General features: G+C 43.6%; 1 long non-coding RNA gene across 1 annotated transcript; it reads right to left on the minus strand.

The window, feature by feature from the left end:
• Nucleotides 1–3563: 3563 nt before the first annotated feature.
• On the minus strand, nucleotides 3564–6571 carry LOC135972783 (uncharacterized). The gene is made up of 2 exons (XR_010589297.1): nucleotides 6036–6571; nucleotides 3564–5399 (listed from the first exon to the last, which is right to left on the minus strand). It is a non-coding gene; the product is annotated as an uncharacterized LOC135972783 (long non-coding RNA).
• Between the last annotated feature and the right edge of the window lie 9029 nt (nucleotides 6572–15600).

A 15600-nucleotide genomic window follows, 5' to 3' on the forward strand; every position in this document is an offset into this window, starting at 1 on the left:
AAATGTAAGGCTCAATGGAGAATTAGCAGTCTTAGTGCTCTGGTTGTCTGAGCAGGGCAGAGCAATAAGCAGTCTATTGCCTGGTCTCCTGGCTCAGGCAGACAGCAGGTAAACACAGGCCTCTTGGCCTAAGGTGGGTAGATGGTGGGGTGGCTGCAGGGATAGGGGGACCCAGGCCCACCCCACTCCACCAGGTCCCAGCCCAGGACCCTAATAGTGGCAGATGGTTCCACCGCTGGGTCACAATAATGATACTTACCTTGTTTGTAAAGCGCACTGAGATCTATGGATGAAAAGTTCAGGGATCCCACTTAAACAAGCTGACCTGAACTCTGGCAACACAACTGGACTACTGTCTGGTGTTCCTGGGCTACTTCCTACTACGCCTTCTATATGTATCTCCATTTCCTGGGATTCCTTCATCTCCCTGGGGTACATGGCCAGCGGCAGTCCCAGTAGCTCCTCTGGGTACTGGTTGGTTGGCAGTCCCAGTGCCGCCTCTGGGTCTTCAGTGTGGCAGGCAGAGAGATATCTGCTTCCTTCTCTGGCTTTTGCACAACTGAGCTGCAGGGCCTGTCTTTTAAACTTCCTGTCTCACCCCTCTGCTTCTGGCAGGGGCATGGCTTGCCTCGCTCCACCCACCAGGGGCTGGAGAGTCGTTCCTCCCTGTCACATAACCCATAGGACAGGGCCCAATCCTGTAAGGTGCTGTTTATCTCCTATAAGGAGTTGAGTTAACTTAGCTACAATAGACTTTAATGGGAGTTTGAGGACACTCAGCACCTTGCAGAATTGAGCAGTTATCAGTTCACTTGCATAACTCACCAAGGCCATCTCAGATACATAAGGTCAGACTTTCTTAAAGACAGAATAATAAAACCTCCAGTGATAAATATCATAAGAGCTTTGGAAATTTGATCTAGACATGCAAGACTTAATTGAATTAAAGGAGGACTTTTTTTATTTGTGTCATAATGCACATTGTTAGGATAGCTATTTTATAACACAGTGTATTAGGTAACTGTGGTGGAGAGCTCTACATTTTTTTACAGGTCAGGGAACAAATTGTGTAACCCTTGAGAAGAGTTCACATGATAACTGTGTTTTACCCTCTTCTCTGCAGAATGTTGGTGACTTAATTAACCTACTTGTAGCTGTATCAGCTAAAAGATACATTTCACAATACATCTACATCTCTTTCTCAGTCATCATATACTTAAATTGCAAATTCTCATGAACTGTAACCCAGTGTCTTATGGCTCTTGATTCTACATTTCCCTGTAGATCTTCTATCTTCAGATGTGTCAGAGCTGGAATATGTGTCTGGTTGCAAAAGGTATAGCTATATTAAACCGCAGAAAAAAACTGTACATTCAAATAATATTAATGGTCTGATTTAAGACAGCAAAAGACAGAAAAATTAGAAATAAGAGTGACAGTCCATCCTTAATCCATTCTACTGTGCCTAGATATCGTAGCACATTTCAGTACAGTCTATTATTCACATGCACCTTTTTGAGCCATTACAATATAGGCTGTGCATATTTGATATAACTTACAGTAGCTATCAACTCAAAAAGTTTGACTTATCGCCACATTCTGCCTTTCCTCCATCCTCAGGCACCCAAGGTTGGAAATGAAACAGAAATTATAGACCTGGTCCTCTGTTCTGTTCCTTGCACTGGGTGCAGGGATTTTTAAATCACTGGCTTGCCACAGAGCAGCATTGAGGGCAGTTCTCCTCGTGGGAGTACAGGCCAGGGCCAAGGGAATAGTGGGCCATGGCTAATGGGTAGAGCATGATTCCACTGGGCCAAACTCCCAAATAAGTGCAGTACAGAGGGTCATATTAACCAATCCTGCCTTTAGGATGCGGTATCAACTGAAGCCTAGGTGTAGACTGTGGCCTCCTTTTCTATCTTCATGGTTCCCTGATGCAAAGCCCTCTTTACTTGGGTTTTGTGCAGGAAAGGCTGGGATTTGGCCTTCATGGATGATGCCACTTCACTGTAAAACAGATGATAATTACGGGACTGATCCTGCTCTCATTGCTCATTTTGCGATTTATTTTAGTGGTAGCAGAATTGGGTCCTCTTATACAGACGTGCAAAACAAATCATCTAAAAGTAGTAAACATTCATTTCTGTTTGGTGTGTTTTGCACTCTTACAAGAATTTGTTCCATTTTCAGATTTATTTGTCTTAAGGCCAGGTGAAAGATCCACCATTATTACATGAAATATTGAATGACTATTTCCTTTGTTCCTCCTAAACATAGTTTGATTGGAGTAATTGCTATCTTTCCTTCCAATTAGTTCCCTCCCCTCCATACCTGTAGAAAACATTCTCTGCTGGAGTTGGATCTTCTATTAACCAGATTCAGCCAGGAGAGAATTTGTATGGCTGAAAAATCTAGTTTTTCAAAGAAAACTCTTCACAAACCCTTAGTTGCAGTAACACTAGTGGCTGTTGCTATAATTATCATACTTGATAAGGAAAGGCCCAGTCCTGCAACATGCAAGTAGATGCATTCACTTCAGCGAGAGTTGTGGATCCTCTGTTTCTTACAGAAGGCACCTTTAGAGTTGGACAGTAATAGCAACAACAAGCTCTTACGTAGAACTTTTCAGCCGTAGATCTCAGTATGCGTTACAAGCAAGGTAAGTATTATTATTCTGTTTTATAGATGGGGAAAGTGATGCACAGAGGTGAAGTGACTTGCCCAAGGCCACACAAAGCCAGTGGCAGAGCCAGGAATGGAACCTAGGTCTCCTGAGTTCCAAGCCAGTGCTCACTTCATTAGGCCTCTCTAATATATATTACCCACAACATTATGTTAAAAGAAAATGATTAACATTTGCAAAGTCAAAAACTCAAAAATTAGGAAATGTCAGTATTAAGGTTTTCTGTGCAACCTTTCTCTGGCCCTCTTGTGTGCCTGCATTATGATGCAGTCCTTAATTACATGATCACATACTATTTTTCCACTAGATCCCTGCCTCATTCAGTGCACAGAATGGACAGTACTCACTTAATGAGCAGCTATTCAATATTTTGTCTTCTCCTTATTGTTCAGTGTGTGACCCCAGGTCTTATTTACTATGCAAACCCTACTCTGAAGACAGAATTATTAATTTCCTCATAGGTTTTTCTGTGGCGCTTATCCCTGCAGTATCTAAGTGCTTCACAAACATGTTATTTTCACAACATCTCCTGTGAGATGAGGAGTGGCATTGCCCTATTTTGCAGATGGAAAACTGGGGCACGCAGGGTATCTCTACACTGCAATTAGACACCCTTGGCTGGCCTATGCCAGCTGACTGATGCTTGTGGGGCTTGGGCTAACGGGCTGTGTAATTGTGGTGTAGATGTTCGGTCTTGGGCTGGAGCCCGAGTTCTAGGACCCTGTGAGGTGGGAGGGTCACAGAGCCTGGGCTGCAGCTCAAGCCCAAAGATCTACACTGCAATTAAACAGCCCCTTAGCCGGAAACCCAAGAGCCTGAATCAACTGGCACATGCCTGTGGGGTTCCATGCGGAGCAGATAAAGCACACGACCAATGTGGTTGCAAGCTGAATCCGAATTCTGTTTATTGCAAGCTTTCTTTTATAGTTTTTTCTTAACATTACATAACACAATTAGGCTATAATAACACATCTACGGATTGGACAAGAAGGAGAATCATGTGTTTATCACATGTATAGCCCCACACCGATTGGTTCAACCGTTCCTTACATAAGGCCATGATTTGTTTACCTCATCTTATATAATCCTAGACCACCAGGGGGCCTTACATAAGGCCATGATCATCTTATATAATCCTAGACCACCAGGGGGTCTTACATAAGGCCATGATCATCTTATATAATCCTAGACCACCAGGGGGCCTTACATAAGGCCATGATTTGTTTACCTGGCAAGTGTCCCATCGTGACCCTTACCTCCTCATGGAACTTTTCATTAGGTTGGTGTAGGGATGATACATCCCCACACCTCCCCCCTTTTCCTTAAATAAGGAACTTATTAAGAAACGTAATATTACGTAAATGCCCACGAAAACCATTGGGGTGTAAACAAGGATAGCCAATAAGACATGTTTTAAAGGGATCCGATGGGGTGGCCATGGACAAGCAAAAAGGGGCTTTTTGGCCAGTTTGGTTTGCCCAGGTGACCCAAACATTTTGTCATGGGTTAACAAAAGGTACAGAGTTTGGACATACAAAGACCCCTGCTCCTATAATAAGGAGTCCGAACAAATAGAAGTACAGCATTATTAGGTGTTTAGGCTGTGACAAACAACAAGTGCAGGTCCGGTGTTGCGGGGCCGTTGTTCGGCTTCTGTGTGGCGGCATGGTGTTCGGGTAGCAATATCATCTGCCGGAGGGATCTTTTCCGGTGGTTTTTTCCTATATGTCCTTTCAAAGTTAGATAAGCCTGGCTCCGCCATTCTTTTTAACCTATTCTGCAACTGCTCACCCTGCCCCGGGAACTCCGCCCGGAACTTTGGGGTACAAACATTATTGGTGACAGGAAAGCCGGGCTGGTTCAGGGCTCGCAATGTGTGGGACTGCGGGGGATGGCTCTCACCGGCCAAATGGGACAACTGATTCAGCATGTCCTGTAGCTGAGGGCCCTGTTTGTACATTCCCGCGTTTCTGCCCCCATTTCAACAAACGGGACAACGCGTCAGAGGGAAGCTTCTCTCCCCGCTTTTTAGCGATGCGTAGTAAAAAATCATGCACCGTCTCCTCCTCTGCAGACAAAGCAGAGCCCATTTTATTAAATGCAGCCGCTCACCTGTGAGCTCACGAACGTCTCTCTCGGACGACCAGGAGCCGGTACCCTCCGGTACCTCCTGCCGCGGCTGCCACCTCCGCCTTTTCTCACCGAACGCTTCAGTCGGCTGTGAGCTCACGAACGTCTCTCTCGGACGACCAGGAGCCGGTATCCTCCGGTACCTCCTGCCGCGGCTGCCACCTCCGCCTTTTCTCACCGAACGCTTCAGTCGGCTGTGAGCTCACGAACGTCTCTCTCGGACGACCAGGAGCCGGTATCCTCCGGTACCTCCTGCCGCGGCTGCCACCTCCGCCTTTTCTCATCGAACGCTTCAGTCGGCTGTGAGCTCACGAACGTCTCTCTCGGACGACCAGGAGCCGGTATCCTCCGGTACCTCCTGCTGCGGCTGCCACCTCCGCCTTTTCTCACCGAACGCTTCAGTCGGTTGTGAGCTCACGAACGTCTCTCTCGGACGACCAGGAGCCGGTATCCTCCGGTACCTCCTGCCGCGGCTGCCACCTCCGCCTTTTCTCACCGAACGCTTCAGTCGGCTGTGAGCTCACGAACGTCTCTCTCGGACGACCAGGAGCCGGTATCCTCCGGTACCTCCTGCCGCGGCTGCCACCTCCGCCTTTTCTCATCGAACGCTTCAGTCGGCTGTGAGCTCACGAACGTCTCTCTCGGACGACCAGGAGCCGGTATCCTCCGGTACCTCCTGCTGCGGCTGCCACCTCCGCCTTTTCTCACCGAACGCTTCAGTCGGTTGTGAGCTCACGAACGTCTCTCTCGGACGACCAGGAGCCGGTATCCTCCGGTACCTCCTGCCGCGGCTGCCACCTCCGCCTTTTCTCACCGAACGCTTCAGTCGGCTGTGAGCTCACGAACGTCTCTCTCGGACGACCAGGAGCCGGTATCCTCCGGTACCTCCTGCCGCGGCTGCCACCTCCGCCTTTTCTCATCGAACGCTTCAGTCGGCTGTGAGCTCACGAACGTCTCTCTCGGACGACCAGGAGCCGGTATCCTCCGGTACCTCCTGCTGCGGCTGCCACCTCCGCCTTTTCTCACCGAACGCTTCAGTCGGTTGTGAGCTCACGAACGTCTCTCTCGGACGACCAGGAGCCGGTATCCTCCGGTACCTCCTGCCGCGGCTACCACCTCCGCCTTTTCTCACCGAACGCTTCAGTCGGCTGTGAGCTCACGAACGTCTCTCTCGGACGACCAGGAGCCGGTATCCTCCGGTACCTCCTGCTACGGCTGCCACCTCCGCCTTTTCTCACCGAACGCTTCAGTTTTTGGTCGTGCTCCAGTTGACACTGAGCTTGGCAAACCATCTAAATCTTGATAGCCTGCCCTCTTATTCCCACAGATTCCCTTTCTCTGATGATTTTTGTGAAGAAGGCCTGTCTCCACCTTAACAGAGCACGGCTGTTTGCGCTTTTTGGTAGAAGGAGTGCTGGAAGGAGAAGAGCCAGCACTGAGAGCCTTTTTAATATCTAAATTCAATTGTTCCAGTTTCTTCATGAGAGATGACATAGAGTCTGACCACTCAGATCCTTTTTCTGGTTGGATCTGCTTTCTCTTTGCTCAGCTTTTGAGACAACACCTGTTGGGTCTACTGTCTGAGAACATTGATCCCTGCTCCACTGGCGGCTGTGTCTAGTATGATCTTTCCTAGCTCACTTTGGGCAAAGTCCTGGCTGCCTTGATGTCCAAGCCAAATCACGTCGGGGTCACCATTTGTGGGGTTCCATGCGGAGCAGATAAAGCACACGACCAATGTGGTTGCAAGCTGAATCCAAATTCTGTTTATTGCAAGTTTTCTTTTATAGTTTTTTCTTAACATTACATAACACAATTAGGCTATAATAACACATCTACGGATTGGACAAGAAGGAGAATCATGTGTTTATCACATGTATAGCCCCACACCGATTGGTTCAACCGTTCCTTACATAAGGCCATGATTTGTTTACCTCATCTTATATAATCCGAGACCACCAGGGGGCCTTACATAAGGCCATGATCATCTTATATAATCCTAGACCACCAGGGGGTCTTACATAAGGCCATGATCATCTTATATAATCCTAGACCACCAGGGGGCCTTACATAAGGCCATGATTTGTTTACCTGGCAAGTGTCCCATCGTGACCCTTACCTCCTCATGGAACTTTTCATTAGGTTGTTGTAGGGATGATACATCCCCACACATGCCAGCCATAGGTTTTTAATTGCAGTGTAGACATACTGTAAGAAACTATGGTCAAAAGTATCCACTAATTTTGGGTGTTCAATCTGAGATGCCGAACAGCTGATGTTTCAGATACTTAGCATTAAAGCAGCACTTGATATGTTCAAAGCACAACTTCCATTGGCTTGAGTTGCAGCTGTGAGTGCTCAGCACTTCTGCAAATCAGACTCCAGGGTCTCAAGTCAGGCACCCAGAAAATGAGGAACACACAATTAGTGACTACACATGAAAAGTTTGGTTTAAGCGACTTGATTAGCATCACATAAGCACTTTGTGGCAGAGGCAGGGATAGAATCCAATTTTCTAGGGCAGTATTCAGCTGCCTTAACCAGGAAACCATTCTTTCTGTTCCTGGAGTCCCCTGCTTCATTCTCTACACACCTTCCAATTCCTGCAAAAAATGAAGCAGAGATCTTACAGACAACAGTCTCCTTCACTCCATGTAGCAAGTCCATCCGTGTATTGAATCAAGCAGGGGTCCCGTAGAAAAAACATCATGATCATGTAGTTAAAGATGATATCATAATGCATATGGATGAGGAGTCTGTTTATAATAATCAGGCCTACAAATTTACCCTAATTGTGAGCTCAATTGTGAAAAGTAAGTGAAAGTTCGTAAAATGTCATCATAATCTATAACAAATGTTGATGGGAAAAGGTGCAAAAGATAGGCAGACTGAATTAGTATAAACTAAAAAGCCTATTGATATAACTCAAGAAGTGTGTTAAGATCATACCTGATAAACAAGAGAAGTGTGGGTCCATAAATCAATAAACCAAAATCAGTGTGCCAGAAATTAGGCCTAACTGGTGGACAACTTAATGAAAGGACAGCCTATTCTGCCCATTGCTCCTTTTTGGTGTTCTTAAAAGAAAAGACTTTTGGGGGGAAATCGGGAAGTGAATGCTGGCTGACTAAAAGATGGGACAACAGGAATGAGTGAATTTCACTATCATTTCCTGGGACCCCAGGATCCACTCTAACACCATTGGGCCTTCATCCTCCTAATCCTGAGGAATGTCCTGACCAGACTGCAACACATGTGACATCACCCTCTCCACCAGCTCTGGCTGACTCCTGAACACCATCTGGGATGTGAGACTTTGTCACCTTCTACCTTGTATCCTTTTCTTTTCTATCTAATTTCTTCTATTTTCTCTCCCTCTCCTTTTGCTTAATGTGAGTGTGACATAGCCAGCCAAGACTGCATCTTTTGCAATACAGTTGTGAGCCTGTGATTGAAGAGACAGCTACAAGCATTGCCCTAAGTGGCCTGACTGGTACAAGTTTACTGGGTCTTGGAGTAGCTGATAAGAGCTTGTGCTATGCCTATGTTTTTGCAGAAGTGAGATTGTAAGTGCAAGTCAATCCTAGAGACAGAAGCATCATTTTTTATATTTGCTTTTCTCTTCTTTCCCTTTTTGTATGCATTTGTCCTGTTTTGTGTTCTAGGAACTGGGATTGGACTTTAACAACAACAGCAACAACAAGTCCAGCCTATCCCAACTAATGTTTTCTCTTTTTCACAAAAAGGACAGTTATTGTCATTGTTAATATTATAGAAAAGACTGTCACTCTCACTACAGCTAAAGAAAATAGGAGGAAGGGGCATGGTTAAAATAAAAGCCTTGTGTAATCTTTCACACTTCAAATGCTTTAATTGTTTTACCTTCTTTTTCTGTATCTTTAATAAGGTTTAAAAGGCTTTTTTATAGTGTATTTGCCATGGTACTAAACAGGTTGAGGTCTCTGTATACCAAACCCAGAACCTTATTTAAAACTGTTTAATGTTGGACAGTGACAGGGCAAAATTAACACCTTTGACTCTTTGGGCCCATACAGTCCATCAAAATTAATTCAATAGGGCTGAATCAAAGATGGACAGGCAATCTTAATTCTGGCATTTCCTAACTTTTGAGTGCTTGACTTCCCTACCTTATTCTTTTAGCATATTTTTTTGGGGGGGGATAATTTCCTAATTTAAAAAAACAACTGAAAAAACAGAAATTCCATCATGTGGCATCATATTGACACCCACATGGGTCATCAGCAGGACCCGCTCTAGGCACCAGCAAACCAAGCACATGCTTGGGGTGGCACAATATCAGGGGCAGCATTCCGGCTTTTTTTTTTTTTTTTTTTTTTTGCTTCGGCAGTTGTGCTCTCGGAGGATTTTTTTTTTTGTGGCAAAAAACCTAGAGCCAGCCCTGGTCATCAGCAGGAATGGAAGATTTAAATTGACCCACAGACCACTCCCACTTGAACTGATGGAGTAAGTTATCATCCTTTGTGGACTACTACTAGAGGGGGATGGGACACTGCCAGTGGGTTTTGCAGAGATTTGCTCACAGCAGAGGAATGGTCCGACTCAGGACTCTTACGTTCCATTCCACTGTCGGGGGGGAGGGGAATGAGCTCTAATGAGCACTGACTCTTCTGCCCATTCCAGCCAAGCATGAACACTTCTGCTCTGTTCCCTCCAACCTGTCCTTGTCTCAGTCACATTCTCTTCACCTAGCCAGTCCCAGTCACCACTCCTCCAGGCTTCTTGTCCCAGTCTCAGTCTTCTTGCTCAGCCAATCTCGTTCCACTGTACTACTGGATCCCCATCTGATCTCTTGTTCCTCCACTCCAGGCTCCCATCATACCCCTGCCAACATTCCTCACCCCAGCTAGCTTCCAATCTCAGTCTCCCTCCAGGAGCTCCTCATCCAGTCTCAGTCCCTCACTAGCTACTGGCTCACAGTCCACGTCTCAGCTTCCCTCCCTGGCTCACTGTCCCAGTCTCCTTACCCATCTAGTAGCAGTATCCCTCTCTGGATCCCAGTCCTAGTCTCCTGGTCCAGGCAATCCAAGTTTCCCCCCGCACTCCAATTCCCAGTACCAGTTTTCCTTTCCCACCCTGCCAGTTTCCATCTCCTGTCTTCCCACTCTAGGCTACTTATCCTGATTTGTACTGCTCCCTCCCCCCTCCCCCCCCCAACAGTCCAGCTATTGTCCTGTCTGCATACGAATCAGGTAGCTTCCTCCTTCATACAGCCTGGGTGCAGGAGGGGGATCAGTGGGAGAACAGCAAAGACAGGTTCCCTGCTTTGAGTTCAGGTGGCTGGACCAAGTAAGGCCTTCAGCAACCCTGAGCTGCAATCACAAGGAAAGTTCTGCACAGCTGTGGGCTGGAGCATGCCAATGTGCCCAGAATCTTTGGGGAATTCAGCTACTAAAATCAAAGAAGTCTTCCTGAATATGTGTGAATTATGATTTTTCAAGGGTTTATAACTCGACCATATTTGGCCAAAATTTTACAGTGACCGTAAAATGCACAACCCAGACACAGAGGCCACCCTTTTCCCTCCACCCAGGGCCGGCTCCAGGCACCAGCCCACCAAGCTTGTGCTTGGGGCGGCACCTGGAGGGGGGAGGCGCGGTGCTCCGGCTCTGGCCGCCGGGGAGAGCGGAGCCCCGGCCGGCACTCCGCCCTCCCCCCGGCGCTCTGGCCACGGGGGAGAGTGGAGCCGCGGCGGGCTCTCCGCCCTCCTCCCGGCGCTCTGGCCGCCGGGGAGAGCGGAGCCGCGGTGGGCTCTCCGCCCTCCCCCCGGCGCTCTGGCCACCACTCCGTCCTCCCCCCGGCGCTCTGGCCGCCGGGGAGAGTGGAGCCGCTGCGGGCTCTCCGCCCTCCTCCCAGCACTCTGGCCGGTTGGGGAGAGGTTGGTGCCCTCCCCTGCCGCGCGGCGGGGGGAGGGGGGGGGAGCGGGAGGCTTTTTTGCCTGGGGCGGCAAAAAAGCCAGAGCCGGCCCTGCCTCCACCAAATTTCATGTCCCAACGCCAAAGCATGGGGATGTTAGAGCTGTTCAAAGAGAATGTTGACAGAATTTTTAACATTTTCAAAATAATGTATTTTTCCATAAATTTGTTCTCAGTTTTAGGCATGCACCTGGCATAGAAAATTTCAGACAAAACAATTACAATTTGGCAAAATTATAAGTAACTGAAAACAGAGTCTTCTAATGGGAAGTGACAGAGAATCTTAATAATAGGTGGTATTACTACCCTCTCTGTGATTTTACACACACAATATAGGCCCTGATTCAGAGATCATTGCAGTCACTGAAAAGACTTCCACTGACTTGAATGGACTTTGGATCAGAACCATGAAGTGAAAGTCCAGAGAAACCACACTGAGGACTTCCTTAAATTGACTCCCACTTTTAATTTGGAATATTTACATACCATAAAACCAAAACACCTCTTATTACTTTTAATTGTATTTTTTCTTTTTCTAGTGTCTCCTACTTTCTTGCTGCAATCTCCATGATTCTTCCTATTCTCCGCAATTGATTTACACCTTCTACTCCACCCCCCATCAGGGTGTCACATGGTAGCCACAGCCTATCTGGCACTCCCAATATTGCTGGTTCAGAGAGTGAGAGATCATGACCAGGATCCACACTTAAACCTCCCACATGGCAATGGAGAGTACTTTCACTTAAAAGCATAATGTTTTGAAAAACAACAACAAAAAGCAACACAATAAAAGTTTCTTTCATTAGGGTATGGATTTCAGTGAAGGCATCATATGGCCCTTTTTCCCCTCGGGATTTTGATATACCTGATCATGCTAATATTTGTGAGAGATTGTTGCTATGGCACAGACCTTTCCATGAATTTAATGATGTATTTTACATTAGATACAAAAGTTTTCCTAATGTCATTAGAATAACTAAAAGTGCATTTAAAAAGTGTTTGTGTGTGTGTGTGTGTGTGTGTGTGTGTGTGTGTATGTGTATATATATATATATATAATGGACTTAGCTAAATTATTTGTTTACTTAGGTTATATATATATGTGTTCCCTTAGTTTTTCTTTATCTTTTAAAAAAGGATACATGTGTTCAGAAAATATTTTAAATTTCAGTGAGATATAAATATTTCTTTTCCATGAGCACATAGTGAGGAACTACGCAGCACTGATAGTTATTCAGAATATACTGAATTTTTTAAAAAGCAACAAAAATAGTGTTGCATGTATTAAATTGCATATCGATTTTCAACAGAGAAGTTTCAGATAATTTAAACTGATTTGATGTTTTCCACGTCAAAATTATTTATATGCACAAACCTTTATTTTGTTTCCCCTTTTTTGAAACTAAAGGCACATTTTCTATTTTTTTTGCTGTCACTATCTACAAATATTATATTAAACTATATTTATTTAGGGCTTGATATACTGCAACTTGCTGACCTAAATACCTTCAGCTCACATAATCATTATTATTATTATTTGCATTGGAATAGCACCTCCGGGCCCCAATCAGGGATCAAGGCCCCATTGTGGTAGGCACCGTATATACACATAACAAAATGATGGTCTCTGAATGGGAGTAGAGGACCTAAAGCACGTTGCAGGATCAGTTCCTTTTAATGCTTCATAGATTCAGGATCAGTGAAGGTTTTCCTAGTGGCAACTCTTTCTTCAGAAATGTATCCATCTGCAGTCAGTTTAATGCAGATGAAACCATTACTACTTCACTCTTCACAAACTCTTTATGATTCCTAATTAAAGTCTTTGTCTGAACACAAAATAATTAATACATAAAATGAAGCACAGGGAAAGAATCAACTGTGCAACTAGTCGCTCAGTTGTATATTTAAACAATATTTAATCATTAGAGTAACACAGTGCTTGCACTTTTGGAAAGAAAACAAGCCTTATGCTTCATGTTTATTTAACACTTTGACTAGTTCGTTCTTGGAGGTATGAAATGAGGCTTATTGAGTGCCAGAGTAGTAAATCAAACGTTCTGAAAATTACTGGGTCTTAAACAGTAGTGTCATTTTAAACTTAAACAGTTCAGTGGTACACGGGCATATAAAACTGACCTCTTATAACAACAACTACTGTTTACACTGAAAGGCTAGTAAAGGAAATAAAAACAAAACATAAAATTCAGTGTAGTAAGGATGTCATTTACTCAGATTTCTGCCTGTATTCTGAAGATATTGATACGATAATTTTTATGCAGCTAAGACATGAAAAATATGTACAGTACACACACACATATGCACATCTATATGCACATGCTATATATATAATAAAAAACTAGAGCTAGGTGACTACAGCAACAAATTTTCCTCCAATATTTGTTCCAATTTTAAAACACATTTGCTTTGGCTGTGTGCTTGCCTGCTTTATGTTCACTTTCCACAAATATTCTAGTGGATGAGTTTACTGTTGGAAATGTTAATAGAAACAGCAAATTTTAAACAAATATTGAAGAATATTTGTGGAGAGCGAATTTTAAATTTGTAGGTATCAATAATAGCACCAGAAACCTGATTCTAAGAGTTACATTCATTTATTTAGGGAACATAAATGTATGAGGAAGCCTATATCACTGTTCATAACTAACTGGCTCAACTTGAATTTTGAATACTGAATACCTGGAAAGAATAGCTTGAGCATGAGCATCTGATCAAGAATTGTTCACCAACAATGAATAGATTTAAGAAAAAGCCCAGCCCAGCTAGAATCATACATGCCTCACTCATATAGTACTTGCTACATTCTGAGGCTTTGATCCTGCAAACACACTTGTGACTGAGACTACAATGGAACTACGCATGTGTATAAAGTTCAGCACGTGCTTAAGTGTTTGTGGGATTGGGACCTGAATTGTCAAAATCTTTCCTCTGAATGTAGTGAATCTGAATTTCCAATAAAGGAAAATACATGAAATTAATAGACCCTGCAAATGTATATAGTGAAAAATAACTGGCTAGCTCTTTTACAGAAACGTAAATAAAAGAGATTAAGTTGTCTCTGAGGACTGGTGATGGGTTATGAACATTTTCACCTACTGTCACCTCTTTAAATCTAGTCCACTTCAGTAGTGAACATAATTTGTTTTTATTTAGCTATTTATTGTTCTATATCAAATTAGTGGTGTCAAATGGCTAGCTTCCTACCCCTCTACTCCAACCACTTGAGGGGAAGATTAGGCCTCCCTCTGATTTGCTACATTAGGGCAGGGCTATGGGGCACCCAAAATCATGTAACTCCAAGTGTTTGCTAGTACCTACACACCAAACTTGATTCTAGTAGGTCAGTTTCCATAGAATGAATGGAATTAGAGCAGCTGTTTCTTCTTTTGAAGAAGCATCTTGGTTAATTTTTTAATCTCCTTAACCCTGTTCCTGATATTAGTTCTAGTTTATATTTCCTGTTTATGCAGGGCTCTTTCATAACCTGCTCTATTGTTTTTAGTCCTCTTTTCAACATCTGTATGTTTAATGCTCTCCAAGGGCTCATACACCATACGTTACTGGCTCCCTGAGTAAATCCCAGAGCATTGTTACCGATGACCAGATTGTAACATCCTCACTCAGCCAAAACTTCCATTAAAGTCAAGGGGTCCTTTCTTGAGTAAGGATGACAGTATGTGGCTGCATGTTAAGATATTTTTTTCTCTCGCTTCCGCAAGCACAACATGTGCCTAATGGACAGAGGTCAGCTGTTCAATTTTGAAGAGAGCCTAGAATGGGCTGTTTGTTAGCTTGAATCTCTGATGAATGGAACATTGCAACTCTAATTATGAATCTTTGGGAAATGTGACCCTTCAATTAACTGTATTAATTGTGTTGTGGACTATCAAGAACTTTCATTATTAATGAACACATAGGGTTAATATTAGCTCATTTCATTTTGTTGTTCATGGTATTTATCACTTGGAATATGACTTTCTAGTTAATTATACAAATCATGCAGCATTCACTTTTGATTAATGTCTGAAGTTCATACAGTCTTTGTTAAACAAACATTCATTATGTGTGGTGCATTATAAATTAATAAAGCATTCTCTTTAGCTTCATGTCGTATCTACAAATGTTTTCAATATATTGAAAATTTTCCTTATGTGGGGAAACTTCGTATTAGTTATGAGAAAATAAATAAATTGTGTTAGTCCCCTATGTATTATTATTATTATTTATTTAATTTATTGTTATGTGAGGAGGTGGTCAGAGTTTGTAATATGTCATTTACAGAGGTCCACATATGTGGGCCCTTCATTATTTCTGTGTAGCATATAGATCTTTACATGCAGATTGTTCTGCAGGATTGCTACTATAATTTGTTTTATTGATTCTATTTATACTCTATTCCAACAATATTTAAGAATAGGGGTGCCATTCACCATCCCTCACATTCTGAGTTGTTTCTCAGAGTTAACTTCTAAAGCAAAAAAGCTGTAATTCTTCATCAGCAGTTAATGTCTTAAGTTTTTACATTTTTGTACATTGGGGGTAATTATCTAAGGCTGCAATACTATTTACATTACTGCCAAACTGTTGAAAACAATGAAGGATTTCTACAGTTTCTTAATTTTGAAATACTCTGTTTCTAATCAGAACTTCCAAATATGGATATGTTTTGCAGATCATTATATTTATTTATCTATAAGTTAGACTTAAAGTGTGTGTGAGTTTGAGGATGGGGAGTAGAGTGGTCTTCTAATAAAAATTTGCCAATGCATATCAGTTTTGAATTGGTAGAATCATCCCCTAATTCTGTAGAAAAAA

The sequence above is a fragment of the Chrysemys picta genome, chromosome 7 (assembly GCF_011386835.1).
Source record: "Chrysemys picta bellii isolate R12L10 chromosome 7, ASM1138683v2, whole genome shotgun sequence".
Taxonomy (NCBI): domain Eukaryota; kingdom Metazoa; phylum Chordata; order Testudines; family Emydidae; genus Chrysemys; species Chrysemys picta.